Source organism: Vicugna pacos, chromosome 8, assembly GCF_048564905.1.
Source record: "Vicugna pacos chromosome 8, VicPac4, whole genome shotgun sequence".
NCBI lineage: Eukaryota > Metazoa > Chordata > Mammalia > Artiodactyla > Camelidae > Vicugna > Vicugna pacos.
In genome coordinates this window covers 14,541,307-14,557,638 of record NC_132994.1, presented here as the reverse complement: position 1 = coordinate 14,557,638, position 16,332 = coordinate 14,541,307, and the positions used below count along the sequence as shown (strand labels likewise).

The 16,332-nt window shown below is 38.1% G+C and overlaps 1 protein-coding gene and 1 pseudogene across 4 annotated transcripts in view; both read left to right on the top strand.

Annotated features, from left to right (window-relative positions):
- UBE3D (ubiquitin protein ligase E3D) overlaps positions 1–16,332 on the top strand; it is a 605,228-nt gene that overhangs the window by 86,337 nt on the left and 502,559 nt on the right. The gene's annotated exons all lie outside the window — the stretch shown is intronic.
- On the top strand, positions 13,715–14,748 carry LOC140697891 (cytosol aminopeptidase pseudogene; annotated as a pseudogene).

Genomic DNA, 16,332 nt, shown 5'->3' with positions numbered 1-16,332 from the left:
CGCTCAGAAAGTCAATAATGCTGTCTCTGTCTTGTCTTCTTGCTTTTAACAAGTTAACTTTTCTTCCCTGACTTTGTAGGAAAATACATACTCATGATAGAAAAATATAGCCTGGTTTTCATTAGCAGAGCAAGCCTTATTTGCACTTTTAGCCCCAAAATGTAGAATCTTCAAATTAAACCCCTCAGTCCTTCATGCCTGGTGGGCAGAGAAGGCCTGGCAGGGCCTGAGGCTCCTGTGTGACTGGAGGGCCCTCCCTGTCTCTGGGCCTCAGGATCTGTGGCTCTGCCCCTGAGGTGGGCGTGGGGAGGCCTGGAGCACAGGTGGGGATGGTACTGCTTCTTCAGTGTCAGCCTCAGACTCCTCAGTGAGAGCCCAGAAGCTTCCGAGGAGAGCCCAGGGAGCCGCATCAGGGCAGACATCCAAAGTGGGTCTGAAGAAGGTGTTCAAGAAGCAAGGTAAGAAGTAAGTGATAACAGATTAAATTCCTACTGAAGTGAGACATGTGAAGGGAAAACTTCTAATTATGATGAGCACCTAGTCACTAGCTCACATAGCTTATCTTTCTCCTTTCTTCCTTTTTTCTTATGAATCTGTATGTAGCACGTGCCCTAAGAAGAAAGTAAACTGAATCGTTGTCAGGAAGTTTGTAGTTTTCCTTTTACTGTTGTTGTTTTTTTTTCCTTCTACCGTGATCTTTCCTTTTTGCTCTCGGATGTTTGGTAGGATCCAGGTGTTAGTTACCTCTGTAGCTCACCTCTCTGCCCTTCAGTGTGAACCGAGCATCCTCCCTCCCTCGGAGCCGCGCAGCCCCGGTAGCCTCTCCCCTTTGCAGGGTAAGGCTCACACTCACCCTGACATCGGACATGCAAACTCTAGTCTCAGATCTGCCGCCACTGGACCTGTGATCCTGGCGTCACCAGATAACCTCTGTGGATCCCAGTTTCTTTGTGCAGTGAGGGGGTTGGGTTAAATTATAAAGTTCCTTTGAAAGTAGATTCACAGAGTCATTTGGTCTGTTCCCTGCTGTTCCTAATTTATTCACCCAGGCTGAATAAGTTAACTTTATCCCTTAAAGGGACTAGATCCTTATTTCTTTTGAACATCTTGAAAGTGTTTAACTGAAGGAGAGCATAGATGTAGCCACATAATGTAATTTTCTTTCTCTCCAAGAGAATGAAATCTGTCACGAGACCTTTCTACGCCACAAAGAGAGGTCAGGCAAAGTGGGGTCAGGGTGCTGTCTGGCCCTTGGCTCTTCCTGCCTGAGACCTAAGTCACCCCTTCATGGAGAGGCAGGTGAATGGAAAACACTGTCATGTAGGCTGTGAGAGAAAAGGAAGAGGAGGACCCTTGGAATGTTCTCTGCACAACCTTGGATTTCTCTGCTTCTCTCTTCTTCTCTGCTCTCCCTCAGGTTTCTTCTACTTTCTGTTTCAACTTCTGTTTCTGACTCTGGGTCCCACTGAAACACCTGTGGCTTAGGAATTTTCCAGTGGTTTTGCCTTTGCATTTATTTTATTTGTCAGTATGGTTACTCCAAGAAAGTTTCCTAAAATGTGAGCCTCTCCCCTTGCCCAGAGCCATTAACAAAGTGTTCTTTCCCACATGCTGAGCGTGGCTGCATTTAGTCAGGTGGCTTCCTGGTGGTGGGTCTTGCTTTCTTAAAGAAGACACTAAAGATACATGTCTTCTTTTAGAAACAGAGATACTAGGATTGAAATGACTGAAGTCGCTTCTCCCATTGGAGGAAGCTACCGTGTTGTTTGAAAGAGCTTTTCTGGCTCGAGGGGAAGTAGTAGCTTAGGAAGTTTTCAAGGGAGTGATGGATCAGAAGGAAAACTATTCTGAGCCTCCACTGAGAACGTCTCATGAGCCCACCTAGTAACCACTAATTGCTCAGCAAAGGGATGTAGAATAGACAAGTGTTGGGGGCTAGGCTAGGCCAGTAGAGTTATGAGGAACAAGAATGAAGTTACTTTCTCCCTTTGGTCCTTGCTCTTGTAGACCTGACATTGATGCAGTGGGGAAAAGCCCTGATGTGGGGGCAGGAGGTGGGTCTGGGTTCTGGTCTCAGCTGCTGTACCTGCAGTTGGTACCACTGGGCACAAGTGACTTACCTGCTGAGACCCCTGGTGTCTCTTTCCTCCAGCTCAAAAATTAACTTGTTCTAATCATCGAGAGTTGAAGGAGTCACAGTTGTGTGAAAGCTTGTGGGTTAAGTTAGCCTGAAGAAGACAGGTTAGCATCCAGCCAAAGGCTGGCATCTTCTTAGAGGTCAGCGCATGGCTTCCTTCCAGGTTAGGAGTTGGAAGTGAAGGTCACAGAGCAGTGATTATGTTGGGACATCAGGGAAAATGTTTCTGTAGCTTCAGTCTGGGCTCTGTGCAGTGAGCCTCAGAAGTTTGCTTTCAACAATTTAAGGCAGGTTGACTAGTCTGTAGCATGCAAAAGGATGTCTGGTGTATTGTTTGAAGCTGTAATAGCAGAACACGGTCTAAACTGAAGTAAAGAATTCGTTAAGTCACGTTTATGCGTCAGTGCCTTTTTTCTTGTCTCTTTAGAGCTGAATGAAGTTCTTCATAAACATTTGTCCATAGTCCCAGTGTTTCTGACTCTCGTCCTATTGATCTTAAATTATTGTTTCCTTCTCATTTAGCTGCAGCTTGGAAGCCATCTGTAAAGGCAATATACAGCTGAGATACTGTCCATTTGAACCATCAGCTGCTTTTTCAGCATGAAGTTCCCCAAATATACTAATGATTTTAGCAGAAATAGAGCATTGAAATAGAAGACATGGTTCTTGCTATTTTTATTTTAAATAGATAAGCTAAATCTACTTACATTATTGTAACTAATAATGCAGTTGGACTGAAGTCTGTCATCTTTGTGGGTGGATGGGGGATATGGTTTTTGGTTGTCACACTTGATCTTTTCTTCTTTTTTTTCTTTTTTCTTGTTCTCTGTCATCTTGATAGTTATTCCATCTCTTTGTAAAAGATTTTCTCAGCTGGCTTAGAAGCAATAGCTTACAGGTTTCTTCTTTAGAGATTGCTCTTAGAATTTTTAAATATATAAAGTGTTCTAATAAAAACAAAATTGTTCAGTATCTTTACATTTTTTGAACAAGCAAGAAAGAAACTTACTGTATTTTAACTACCCACTAAGCACTTTCCTCCCCCTTACCCCACATCTGCCCCATTGTAATTGTCCACTGTTTTTGTTTCACTGGAAAACAAATGATTAGTTTTAAATATTATATTATGCATCACATATACACCTATCTGTGTCATGCTTTTTATTTTTGTCTGACATCCCATATCCTTTAGTATTCTGTTCACAGATGGTCTGTGTGTACTAAACTCTCTTAGACTTTCTGTCTGAAATGTCTTCATTTTGTTCTTGAGTGATGGCTAAGCTCAGTAGAGAATTCTGAGCACTTTTTCAGTTTGAAGATCTATCACTCATTGCCTTCTGCCATCTATTTCTGTTGATAAGACAGCTGTTGTAGCATTATTTGCTGTCCCTCTGCAGATGGAATCCATCTCTTTTCTCGTACTGGTCTGGAAGATTTTAACTTTATGCTTGATGTCCTGTAGTTTTACAGGGATGTCTGAGCATGGATTTAAAAAAATTTTTTTCTACTTAGTATTCTGAGACCACTCCAACTGAGGACTCCTGTCTTTAATTAGTTCTGGAAAATCACTAGCCATTATTCTATGTTAAACCTCCATGATCTTCCCCGCCTCATTTCCTTCTGTTGACCTCCTGTTATTACACATGTACTGGAGTCTTCCAATCTATTCTCCTGTCTCAAATCTTCTTTTGTGTGTATGTCTGTGTGTGTACGTGTTCAGGATAAATTCTTCACTTCTAACTTGTCCAGTTCACTCATGCTGGTGTTTATCCCAACTATTGAGTTTTAGTTCAATGGATGTATTTTTTTCATTTCCAAGATACCAATTTTTTTAAAATTGGGGTATAATTGAATATAACATTATATGAGCTTCAGGTGTACAATGTAGTGATTCAGTATCTGTACATATTGCAAAATGATCATCACAATAAGTCTAGTTAACATTCGTTACCATACATAGTTATAGAATTTTTTGTCTTGTGACAAGGACTTTTAAGAGTTACTTTCTTAGCGACTTTCAAGTATACAATACAGTATTAACTGTAGTCACCGTGCTGTACCTTACACCCTCAGGACATTTTGTAACTGGAAATTTGTGTTTTCTGACCCTCTTCACTTGTTTTGCCTGCCCCTTCCCCACTCCCTGTCTCTGGCAACTACCAATCTGTTCTCTATAGATGATAGCAAGTTTGAGAAATCTTTTTGAGGCTATTAAACATACCTGCTTTTAAGTCTTTTTCATTTCTTCTGTTATTTTAATTTTGTCTGGAGTTGTCTAATCTTCTAGTTAATTTTGTCGCTATTTCAGGGTTCTACTTCCTCATGTGTTTCAGAATGTAGTTTTGCAAGCTCACCTTGTGTAAGTTTTCTTTTCTCCCCCTTAGCGCCCCCACAACCTGCTCTGCCTTCCCGGTAGTTTGTAGCTACTTCAACCTACCTCACAGCACCGAGGCCAGAATGATGGGTCTCTGTGGTGATCCTAGGGCTTCCTGCAGATCACCCGCTAAAGCAGCAGGCAGCTGGGCCTTTTGCCATTTCTGTAAATGTGGAGTCTGTGCAAGTCCTAACCTCCAGCAGGAAGATGGAAAGCAGGAACTTTCTTGGGTCTCCTTCCGTGAACATTATTCCGCCCACCCTGGACCCTGGCCTTGACTTCAGCCACATCAGGCCCCTGGCTGCACACTGACTTAGTGATGTGTGCTTCTGGTCCAAGGAAATGCTTAACTTGTTTGTTGAGTGTAGCTAGGACTTGGAATTTTCTTACTTTACATTTTATCCATCATTGCCACATATTTGAAGAATTCAAAGCAGGGACTTTTAGTGTCATCTTTCGGTCTTTATAATTGAACCTTGGTTTCTAATCTCCATCAGTAGGAGAATAAGAACTACCCTTCCTGTGTGAAAGCACTTTGTAAATAATAAAAGCAAGTTGTGGCCATTTTTATAATTAATGTAATTGGCATCATATTTCACCATTACTGTCTTTGGAGTCAGATTTTGGGGGGGGGGGCGAGTATCATGGTGAGGGAATGAACTACCTTAGGTCATAATAGAATTAAATACCCCTACATTTTTAGCTGTCTCCTAAATGTTGTCAGTGGTGCAGGTCACAAATTGCAGAGTGGTTTTTTGGAGGCAAATGGATTGTGGCTTTGTTTTTACTTTTAGAGTTGCATGAAATGGAAAGGAAATTGTGTTTAATGACAGTAGGGCTGGCTCAACCGTTGACTGGATTTTTCATTTCTCCTTAACTTTATTGTTTCTTTTTAACCCAGTGATGGTGTCCAAACACAACTTGCTATTTGGAGTTTAGGTATTTTTAAAAATCCATTTAAACTAAACTTGCTTTGGATATATGAAAGTTTATTAAATTTCATCCTTCAGTTGATGATTACTTTCATTTCATCAGGTAGAAGGCTTAGAGAGTCTCAGTGTAAAGATGATACTTCTTCTCAGTTTTGTAAACCAAGTTGTTTGTGTCCTCCCTCCCAGAGCAAAACTCAAAACTCTGCATTGTCAGGTGTCAAGGTCCAAGCAGGGAAGCCACAGCCTGAGTTTGACCCTGGATACCTAAATGACAGGTTTCCACATCTCATGTTACCACAGTCTCGACAACGGTCAGCTGGAGCCCTGCTTTTCTCCTTTAACTGGCCATTTTTTTTAACTAAAAATTTTGTATCCCTCTCTTTCTCCATCCTCTGATCACCCCTAGTTTAAAAATGTTCCCAAACACCTCCAGGTAGCAGGAAACAGCGGTAGCTGTGTAGTCATCAGCCTCCCAAAGTGAAAACCATATGAAACATCTTCCCAGCTATGAAAATGTTACACAAAACCACACCTTTAGCGTTACTTGGAGACAAAGAATGCCAAACTGCAAAATAACTGTGAGTTCATAGGAAAAATATCAACAGGTTCCAAAGCTCAGTTCCCTATACATCTGCCCCATTGCCATTCTGCCACAAGGCTTTTGGTGAGCAAAAGCAGGCTAATGAAAAAACTGCAGACGGTGTCAGGAGATGCTAGCAAAGGGACCTAAGAGTGAGTTGGAATGGCCAATAGAAAGATAAATTCAGCCCAGATTTTAAAATGCTAGAAACATGTCCAAGCAGATCAAAGCATGGAGTATAGAGAAGGGATTTTAGAGTACATGTGATTTAAAGGGCCAGATGTTGTAGGGGCAGGTACACCATTTAGAGACAAACACAATACAAAGGGGCCAGCGTGATTTAAAAGGGTAGGCATCACTTAATGAAACGGTCTTTCAAAAGGGTATCTTCTAGAGGGGAAAACAAAGCAAGATGAAATGAAGTACTTTTTAGGAATTAGAGGATGAAGGAGAAAAGAAAAGGGAAATTTAGGGTCCTGTAAGATGAAAGAGAGTCACACAGTTAGAGGACTTACACCTCTTTCCCACCACGGAAACACTGGGACAGAAAGCCCCACTAAAGCTCTTGGAATTTGCTAGACTGACAGAAAAGGGTGCTTTTTGAAATGCGAATTTTATAAAGCTTGTCAATATCATAAAAATGAACAAAAGGAAGGTCAAGTCAGTAGGGAAATTTTACAGAAAATCCAAAAATGAAAAATCACAAACATAAATTCAGGAAAATTCTCCCCACAAAGCAAAAGAAAATTGTCCGTTCACACTCCAAATGGAATTTTGGATGCTCATATAAGTGACTGAGGATATGAAAAACTACCCTGAATCAGAAATGCAAAATGGACAAAACCCAAGATAAATGAGTTAATTGAACTCAGGAAAGAAATGGAAGAAAAAGAAAAAAATTATCTCAGAAATAATTAATTAAAAAGTGCCTCAAGTGAAAATACTCTAATGAAAATTTAATAAATGGTTCAAGGAAAGATAGGAAAATAACTAAGAAAATGAAAATGACATAAAGAAGTTAAAAGTTGTCTGAAAGGGAGACAGATTTTGAACCCTATCCTCTTAGGGTTTTTTGGCTGGCCCTGAGAGTTAAACTGACATAAGACAAATGATCAGGAGAAAAGCAGACCAATTTATATAAATTTTACATGGCACAAGAGCCCTCCTAAGGAATGAAGACCCAAAGAAAGGCTCTGATAGTAAGTTGAACAGAGAGAAGCAATTATGGAAAAGTAACTATATGTAGAGAGGCTAAAGGAAGGTAATTATTTTTGTATATTCTTTAATATATTCTTTATATTCTTTATATATTCTATATTCTTTCAGTCTCTACTTTCCTTGATGATAAGAATGTTACTTTCCTTCTGGTTCAGGGAAGACATCTTTCATGTGGGAATTTCATCTCCTGCTTGTAAGAAAAGGAAAGTCAGTATTTTATTTGCTCTTGCTGTTTTTCAAGTGCCTTTAACTCTAAATAATCTTTATGCCACAGTGGCCTATTTTGTGCTGGCATATTCTGCCATCCATCAGGTCCAAGAGAATGTGTTGGGAATGAAAGAGGTAAAGAAGGGGTCATTAAAATTTTTTATGGTGCAGAGCTAATACTTAAAACTAATAAAAAAAATTCAGAAATACAAAAAAGCTGAGTCCACACACCTGTGAAAATTTTCCACAAATAGAAAAAGACCTGACTCTGCACACTGAGAGGGTGCCCTGTGTACCTGGGAAAGTTAACCTAGAACAATCAACTTTGGACATATCATACTAAAACTATTAGATTTCAAAAAGAAAGGTGAAATTCTCACGTTCTCTAGGCCCACCCAAAGGTCAAATAACTTACAAAGGCAAAATAATTAGACTAGCATCAGACTGAAAAATCTACACACAAATCAAGGCAACAGTGGAACAGCATTAAAAAAACAAAACCAAAAAAGTACCTCAATGAAAGAAAGTATGAATCAAGCATTTTATATCCAGCCTAGCTGTCCTTCAGATATTACAGCAATAGTGAGACAGTTTTGACTGTACGAGAATGAATCCTGCACATGTCAACCCTTCTTGAAGAATGTACTAGAGCAAAGATCAACAAACTATGGCCTGCTACCTGTTTTTGTAAATAAAATTTTATTGGAACACAGTCATGGCCATATGTTTACACGTTGTCTGTGGCTGCTTTTGTGCTATATTGGCAGGGTTGGATTGCACTAGGAGGAACCACACAGACCACAAAACCCAAGTCTTTACCATCTGGTCTCTTGCAAAAAAAAAAAGTATGTTGACCCCTATACTAGAGGATTCCCAGGTAATGGCTGAGAAAAATCTGCACAGGACCAGCACTGATCATGGCCTTTAAAAATATAAAGATGTGCATATTAGTCTAGAATGGTAATGGGCATGATGGTAGAAGACTATTATGTACTGTGCAAAGTAGAAATAATGTAACCAAAATATGGGAGGAGAAGGGGTGGGGAAAAGTGAAAATAGAAAACGTTATATCTGCAATAAGAGGATGTTAAAGAATACTCTCCATGAAAGAAAAACCTGATAATCTAGATGGTGACTAGTTAAATAAAGGATGTTTAGAAGTGTAGTTTCAAAGATAAACACTAGAACAAAAGTAAGAAACTTCCCTAAATGTCAGTAGATACTTCTTGTTGAGAAAGAAAGATGGAAAAGCATGTTTTATGGTTATAAAATATTATGATTGAGTTGTGACTCAACACATCAGATATAGCAATAAATGTGAATGGGCTTAATTTACCTATTAGAAGAAAAAGATTTACAGTTTGGTTCACAATATAAAAGCCAAGTATATCTTTTATATCAGAGACCTAGCTAAAACAGATGCTCTAAAAATGAAAGATGGACAAAAGTATATTGTGTAAATGGAAAGAAAAAGAAGTGGTAGAGGTCCTGATTTCAGGCAACATAGAATGTAAGCTCCAGAGCATTAAATATGACAAAGTAGGACACTTTAATGCTAGAAGTCACAGTTTATGGACAAAAACAAAAAAGAGGAAGACTTTTATAACTGGATATTTATAAATTCTCTTATTAAGCACCTCCTGGATGGAAGGGACATACAAGTTGAAATGACAGAGTTTTGAAAAATGATTGCAACGTGGCCTTTTGTGACTGGCTTCTTTCACTTAACAATGTTTTGAAGGTTCGTTCATGTTGTAGCATGTATCAATGCTTCCTTCCTTTTTATTGCTGAATAATATTCCATTGTATGAGTATACCATATTTTATTTATCCATTCATCAGTTAATGGATATTTTGGCTATTTTGGGGGTTTTTGGCTATTATGAATAATGCTGCTATGAATAATTGGGTCACTATTTGTAAAAAAGGTAAAATTAGATCCATATCTCACATTATACATAAGAATAAACTCCAAATAGGTTAGAGATCTAAATGTAACAAATGAAAAATGATCGTGGAAAAACTGGTGAGTTTTGTAATTTACTTAGTAAGTATGTATATATATGAATTTCTTGATTTTGGTAATTGTTCTGCGATTATGTACAATGTTAATATTAAGAGAAGCTGGTTATGGGTCTATGGGAATGCTCTATACAATTTTTGCAACTTTGCTCTGAGTCTAAAATTATTTCAGGATAAAAAAAGTTTTAAAAATATTGGATGGCATACCAAAAAATTAAAATAAAGGCAGTCTATGCAAGGTGGTAGGCTAGAACAAGGCTTATCCTTTGAGCCCTAAGAAAGGGAACATACTGGTACCAACTAGGGAAGAAAGGTGTAAGAGGGCAGCCAGACTCCATCTGAAAGTTAGGGCCAGGAGGTAGCAGGGATACAAATCAAGAAGTCATCACACTGGTTATAGTTCATTTTATTACTGTCATATATAAGACAACATATAAAACTTGAAGTTGAGGTGAGAAGCTTTAATATATACACAATAACTAATTGTTTTTGAGTTTGGCCACCATTTACTTCAAAGCTTTGAAGCTTGTTAATGGCATAAATTCACACTTTAAGGGTGGATGGATGGATAGAAAATGCTGAAGAAGTCAGTGTTGGTTATCGTAATCTTAAAGACATCCTTGCCTTAACATTTTGGTTCAAAGTAGAGCTGGTGGTGTTGAGGAGCTGGAATCGTAAGAAAATCCAAAATCCTATGGTTTTTAGTTAGACAAAGCTCTTATCTAGTTCTTTAAATATAAAAAAGCTTAGCAAAAATGACTCTTAAAAAAACATTAAAGTGACCCTCCCCCCCCCCCCAAAAATCTTAGTTCCATGATGTGACAGACAATTCTAATAGGTCAGGACTTATCTCCATTGGACAGGATTAGGGCCCAGAGTTAGGCAGGACAAACATGGCTATTGAAAAGCCACGCCTAAGAAGAAAGTCCTTAAGAAAGGATTCATTGGCTTGTCAGGTAAATGGATATCTTAACTTTATCCAAAGAAAGATTTGTTTCTTTAATTTCTGATTTTTAATGTGAAATCAATCAGGAATCATACTCAGCATAGTTTTATTATTTTGGTTGCCTAATGTTTTTGAAATTATGTTTGAAATAATGCAGAAGAGTTGATTAAATGTTTGTCATCACATATATAAAGTTGGAATGAGTTTGGTTACTCAAGTCTTTGTTATAATAGTGTTTCCATAAGAAAATCAAATTCATATTACATCAACTAACTTACAGCTTTTTCCCCCCAAGAACATAATTTACCATATGTACAAAGACTGCTGCTATTTGGATTCCCATGGATATATTTATCCAGAATTTTGTCAGAGGGGAAATTGCCTTATGCATAATCTGAAATAATTGAAATAATTGGAAGTATAATGAGAGCCAACATTTAGAAGCTCCCTTGTGCTTCTGTCTACTCTGCAAAATAAAATTATCACTGAATGCATTCATGTTTTAAAATGTAAGCCGACTTGGTAAATGAATCTTGTTTTCTAAATGTGCAGAGGGCCTAATATGAGGCGGTTGGTGTCCCTAAAACAGGTGTTAAAAGATCTTTTTAAGCTTCCTAATACACTTGCAAATTTACTACGATGAAGTGGTAATTTGCAGTATAGAGCTGATTACAGAAATGAACTGTATTTTTAAAAATTCATATTATTTCCTGTTCCTCTGTTGTTCAGGATACGTGTAACATCATTAATAATGCTTTCAGATGTCCCTGAGGGATTTGTAGACTTGTTTTTGTTTTTCATGGTTGATAGCGATTGGCTTAAAAAAGAAATTCATCCGTCTGTGTGGCTCCCAGAATTCGTTGTAGCGTCTGACCAAATTTTGCATTCTTACTCACTTTTTACAGGAGTTCCACTCCATTTCTACATTCAAATTTAGAAGTCACAGTGAAATGAACTGAAAAGTCTGAGAAAGGGCTTGGGGAAAGCAGGCTGGGATTTCCTTCTTTAAGCTTCACAGCTGGCTGGGGAAACAAGCATTCTGGCTTCTGACTTAGGGGAGTGGGACCAATAAAGACAGATATGCCTCAGACATTTCAAAGGTGTTCAAAAGGTGCTGGGCAGGCAGAAAATATGACAGTGCTCCAGGGACCCTGTTGTTGTAGTAGATTGATTCATAAAGACAAAAATATATCCAAACGAAAAGAAAGGTGACTTTGGTTTATTATTCCTTCTTCAAATCATATACTTTATTTTATTTTTTTTAATTTTATTTATTTTTAAAATTTTTATTTATATTTCATTTTATTTTAGGGAAAAGGTAAATAGGTTTTTAAAATTTATTTATCTTTAGTGGAGATACTGAAGATCAAACCCAGAACCTCATGCATGCTTGGCGTGCACTCTACCACTGAGCTATACCCTGCCCCCCATCTATTTTATTTTTAAAATAGGCTTTGTTTTCAGACACATCTGTGCCATTCGCCCTTACTCAAATTTTTTGCCCCTATGTATGTAGGACATCTTGACTTTGGTAGGCCACAAACATAAAACCTAAGCAAATTAAAGCTGAGTGGGGGCGAGATGGGGGGGGGGCGCGTTTTCCTTACCCCTGTGCTGGCTTTTATCATGAGTGTTATCACTAGCTGACCTGTTTCTCTATATGGAAATACTGAAATTACTTTTCTCCTCCATGATGTGGGAACCTGCCCCTTTTTCCTTTCTGATGTGTTTTCCTTTAGACATCATTCTGATATTTCTGGTATGTTTTCGTTTAGTAATCACTTCCTTATCTTACCTACTAACCTGAAAGTTATGTCCCTAAATTGGATCTCTGTGCAAGAAAAATGAGCACGCTAGCACTGAGGCGGAGGACTGTGGTTCAGCTAGAAGGAATGGGAAGCCTTTAAAAAAAAATCAGCATCTTTCTCCAATTTTAAAAGAAATACATAGTGATTGTTGGAAATTTAAAAACTAAAAAGAAAGAAAAAAGGCAGTTCCTGCATCAAACCCTTCAGCGTTAGCATTTGGGTGTGTTTCCTACCAGTGTTTTCTTTGATGTGTGCTTAGGAGAGCGGGAGTAGGGAGGAGCGTCAGGAGAGAAGGCAGTTGGTTTTACAAAACTAGAATCATATTGTGTGTAATGTTAAATCCTGCTTTCTTCATTGATGCCATAAACAGTTTCTTATATTATTTAATAATAATAATAGCTAATGTTTATTGCTATTTGCAATGTGATAGTCACTCTTGGAGCACTTTGTACACATGAACTCGTTGAATCTTTTCAGGAGTCCCTAATATAAGTACTGTCATTATCTACCTTTGTTAGAGTGAGGAAACTTTTTTTTTTTACTTTTTTGTTAGGAGAGAGGTGATTAGGTTTATTTATTTATTTAATGGAGGCACTAGGGTACAATGAGGAAAGTGAATCACAGAAATATTTTAAAAGTTGCCCGTGTTCACAAAGCTCATAAGTGGGAGAAGAGAGATTCAAGCCCAGATCACACTCCAGAGTGACTTTTAACAATTATGCTGTTGACTTCTGTCATTCTGAAACATGATTTGTAATATCTATGATATTCAGTCATGAATAGTATTGATTTTGCTTTTTTCCCCTCAATGTTTTACTTTTGTGAACAATTTCCCTCGCCATTAACGTGACTTGCAAACGTAACAATTAATGGCTACATAACATTCATTCGTGTGACTCTTTGTCTGAAGCCTGAGGCTGTTTCCAGTTCGTAAGATGATAACAGCCCCCATCTGGGCCTGGAGGTAAGGTCTCCCCATCACAGCCAGGACAGGGGGCCTTGCTGTAGGAGTCTTTGCCAGAGGAAAAGAAGATGCTCCACAGTTCACATGGACAGGAGGTAATTTTGATAAACTGATTTCTGGAAAGTCAAGAGAAATTTGATCATTTTGAGCCACACCTGAAGGCAGGCAGAACATGAACCTTTTATGGCCTGCATTCTAACTTCCCCGCCATCCTGTTATCCTAGGCAAAAAGGCAGATGAACTAAATGATCAGGGAAACCAGAATGAAGGCAAAGAAAACATCACACATACTATTCCAGCAGAGTGCAAGCAACTTCGTGATGAAGAGATCCCATCTGTGGAGGAGGGTCCATGGGGAGATGCTTGGGCTGCAGTGGAAAGGGCACATCTTGCCTTAAATAAATGTGAGGAGGTAAAGCAGAAAGAGAAATCTCTTGTATTCACTTAGCTACATGGAAGTGGGGATCAGTAGGCCTGGCAGAAAGGAGTCCTGTTCGCTTCTGGGCAGCAGTTGGCCTTCTGCATGATGGAGACTAGAGCCCATGAGATGATGCCTGCCATATTTGCAGAAATAATCCAGAACAATCTCTAAAGTGCTAAGAGTAAAGCTCAAGTCCAGATCACACTGAAGTCTTGGAATGAAGAACCAGAAATTGGATCTTTTTGAATGTGGCCAAAGGATGGAATAAACCTCCAGTCTTCTTGAAAATTCATTATAGGGGCAGCCTTAATGCAAGTAACATGCCACTGATGCTTGTGGGAAGGGAATGTCCTTTGACCCTGGTAGTAGTCATATCAAGGCAGCTGCAGACATCAACCTCATGAAGGCTGAAATGGGAGGAGCTGCAGTATGCTCAGCCATCATGTCTGCTACAAAGTTCAGCTTGCTGCTTAATGTAGTAGATCTGGTCCTCTTTGTGAACGTTACCCAAGGCATAATAAGTCCAACTAGTCGGGAGATGTCATTAGAGGTCATTAGAGCCAAGAACAGGAAGACCATACAAGTCGATAACATTGATGCTGAGCAAAGGATATTAGCTGACATTCTGTATCATGTGCACATCTTCAGCATTCATCAGAAATGTGACCTTAACAGGTGCCATAGACATAGCTTTGGTGAGGGTCATCTGTCACTGGAAGTTTTACCAGTTCATTCCAGTGGCATACCGAACTATTTGAGGCCAACATTGAAATGGAGGACCACGTCTGGAGGATGTCTCTGTTTGAAAATTGCATAAGACAGGTTATAGATTGTCAGCTCACTGCTGTTAATAACAGTGGACAGTATAGATCTACAGGGCTGTGTGCAGCCACAACGTAGCTGAAGGGGACTCATTCTAAATGGGCTCATTTAGACATAGCTGGTGATGACCAATGAAGATGAGATTCCACATCTTAGGAAAAGCATGACCAAGAGGCCATCAGGGACTACACTAGAGTTCTTAGGCTCAGTCAAGACAAGGATAATGTTTAATTTAAATACTATGAAATTTCTACATTCCACCTTAAATTGAACAGTTGAGCTTCAAAATATTTTTGAATGGATGAAAAATTTTTAAAGGAAACAAGTGATGGTATTTTTTAAAATGCAGAATAAAATGAAATATGTATGCCTTTGTTTTTCAGTTTATGCAAAGATTCAGTGATTTTAGAAATAAAGCTATTATCCTGCTGGGCAAGGATTGTTTTAAAAACATATTCTATAAATGGTAATTAATTGTTTACAATTTGCTTAGATACTGACAGGTATATGTAGAATAGATAAACAAGATTATATTGTATAGCACAGGGAAATATATACAAGATCTTGTGGTAGCTCACAGCAAAAAAGAACGTGACAATGAATATATGTACATTCATGTATAACTGAAAAATTGTGCTCTACACTGGAAATTGACACAACATTCTAAACTGACTATAACTCAAAAAAAAGTTTAAAAAATTGTTTACAAATTGCTTAATCACTTGTCAGTGTATATAATTGAATTTAGAAGCAAAATACCATGTTTGACTTTGTGATACTAGAGACTGAACAAACTAGTTACTCAGCAGTTTTCATAAATAATATATTCAGCTTTTTGTACAAAAAATTAAATTGTACTATAGATATGATGCTTGTCCATAAGCCGTGGCCAACTCTCTAAACACTTCTGAAGTCAAAGGTTATGAATGTTTTTTTTCACTTTGATACATTTTTAAATTTTTTTATTTTGATACATTTTGCCAAATTACACTCTGGAAAGTTCACAACAATTTACTTTTCCACCAAAGTATTTTGTTTTATCAGTTAATAGTTTTAAGCTCTGCAAGAAAAAGGCTGTACCTTTTTGTTTTTATTACTGTGCATCTTGTCAAGTACAGTGCTCAAACTATGTAGTAGAGGCCTAGTAAATGTTTTTGAATAAAGAGAGGAATGTGTTTAATGACAGCTGTTTTTGGACTTTTAAGTATATTTCCCCCCCTGGCTTTTCTTTTTATGCTGCTTTTGCATATGCATGTTTCTACTTAAGAAAGAAATTAGCCTCTTTTCAGTGCTTTATCTATTTTGAATTACCAGGTATGCAATGAGGATGTAATTAGCCTACAAAGAGTATTACAAAGCTTAATTTATTTTTTTACATTGACTCTAGGCTTTTGCAGCACACATTTTTTATTCTGCGTATAATCTGTTCATATGGTAATTTCCTGAAATAATTTTCAAATGTTAAACTTACTCTTGAGTTATCCTCAACTTGGTCATGGTCTGTAGTTTGCTTTTGTTTTGTTTAGGATCTGCGTTTATATTCAGAGTTGAGGTAAGCTTGTAACTTTCCTCTTTTCTGTTGTGTTTGTGGGTTTTTAGTGTCAAGGTTTTTAGTGTCAAGTGCCCCATAAAATGACTTGGAGAGAGTATCTTACTTTTCTCTTTCTGGAAGACTTTATAATAAGATTGAAACTACCTGTTTGGTGAAACTCATTTGTAAATCTATCTGGCCTGTTGTTTTCTAAGTTAGAAAAAATGTTAACTGCTGATTCAGTGGAGGTAAAGGTTTAGGATGATTCAGACTTTCTGAGACAGGAGGGAAGAAAGGCAGGGCATAACCTTTAAAAGAATGACATAGTCCTTGAGGATACAACATAAACTGGTTAGAACCAACTTGGCCC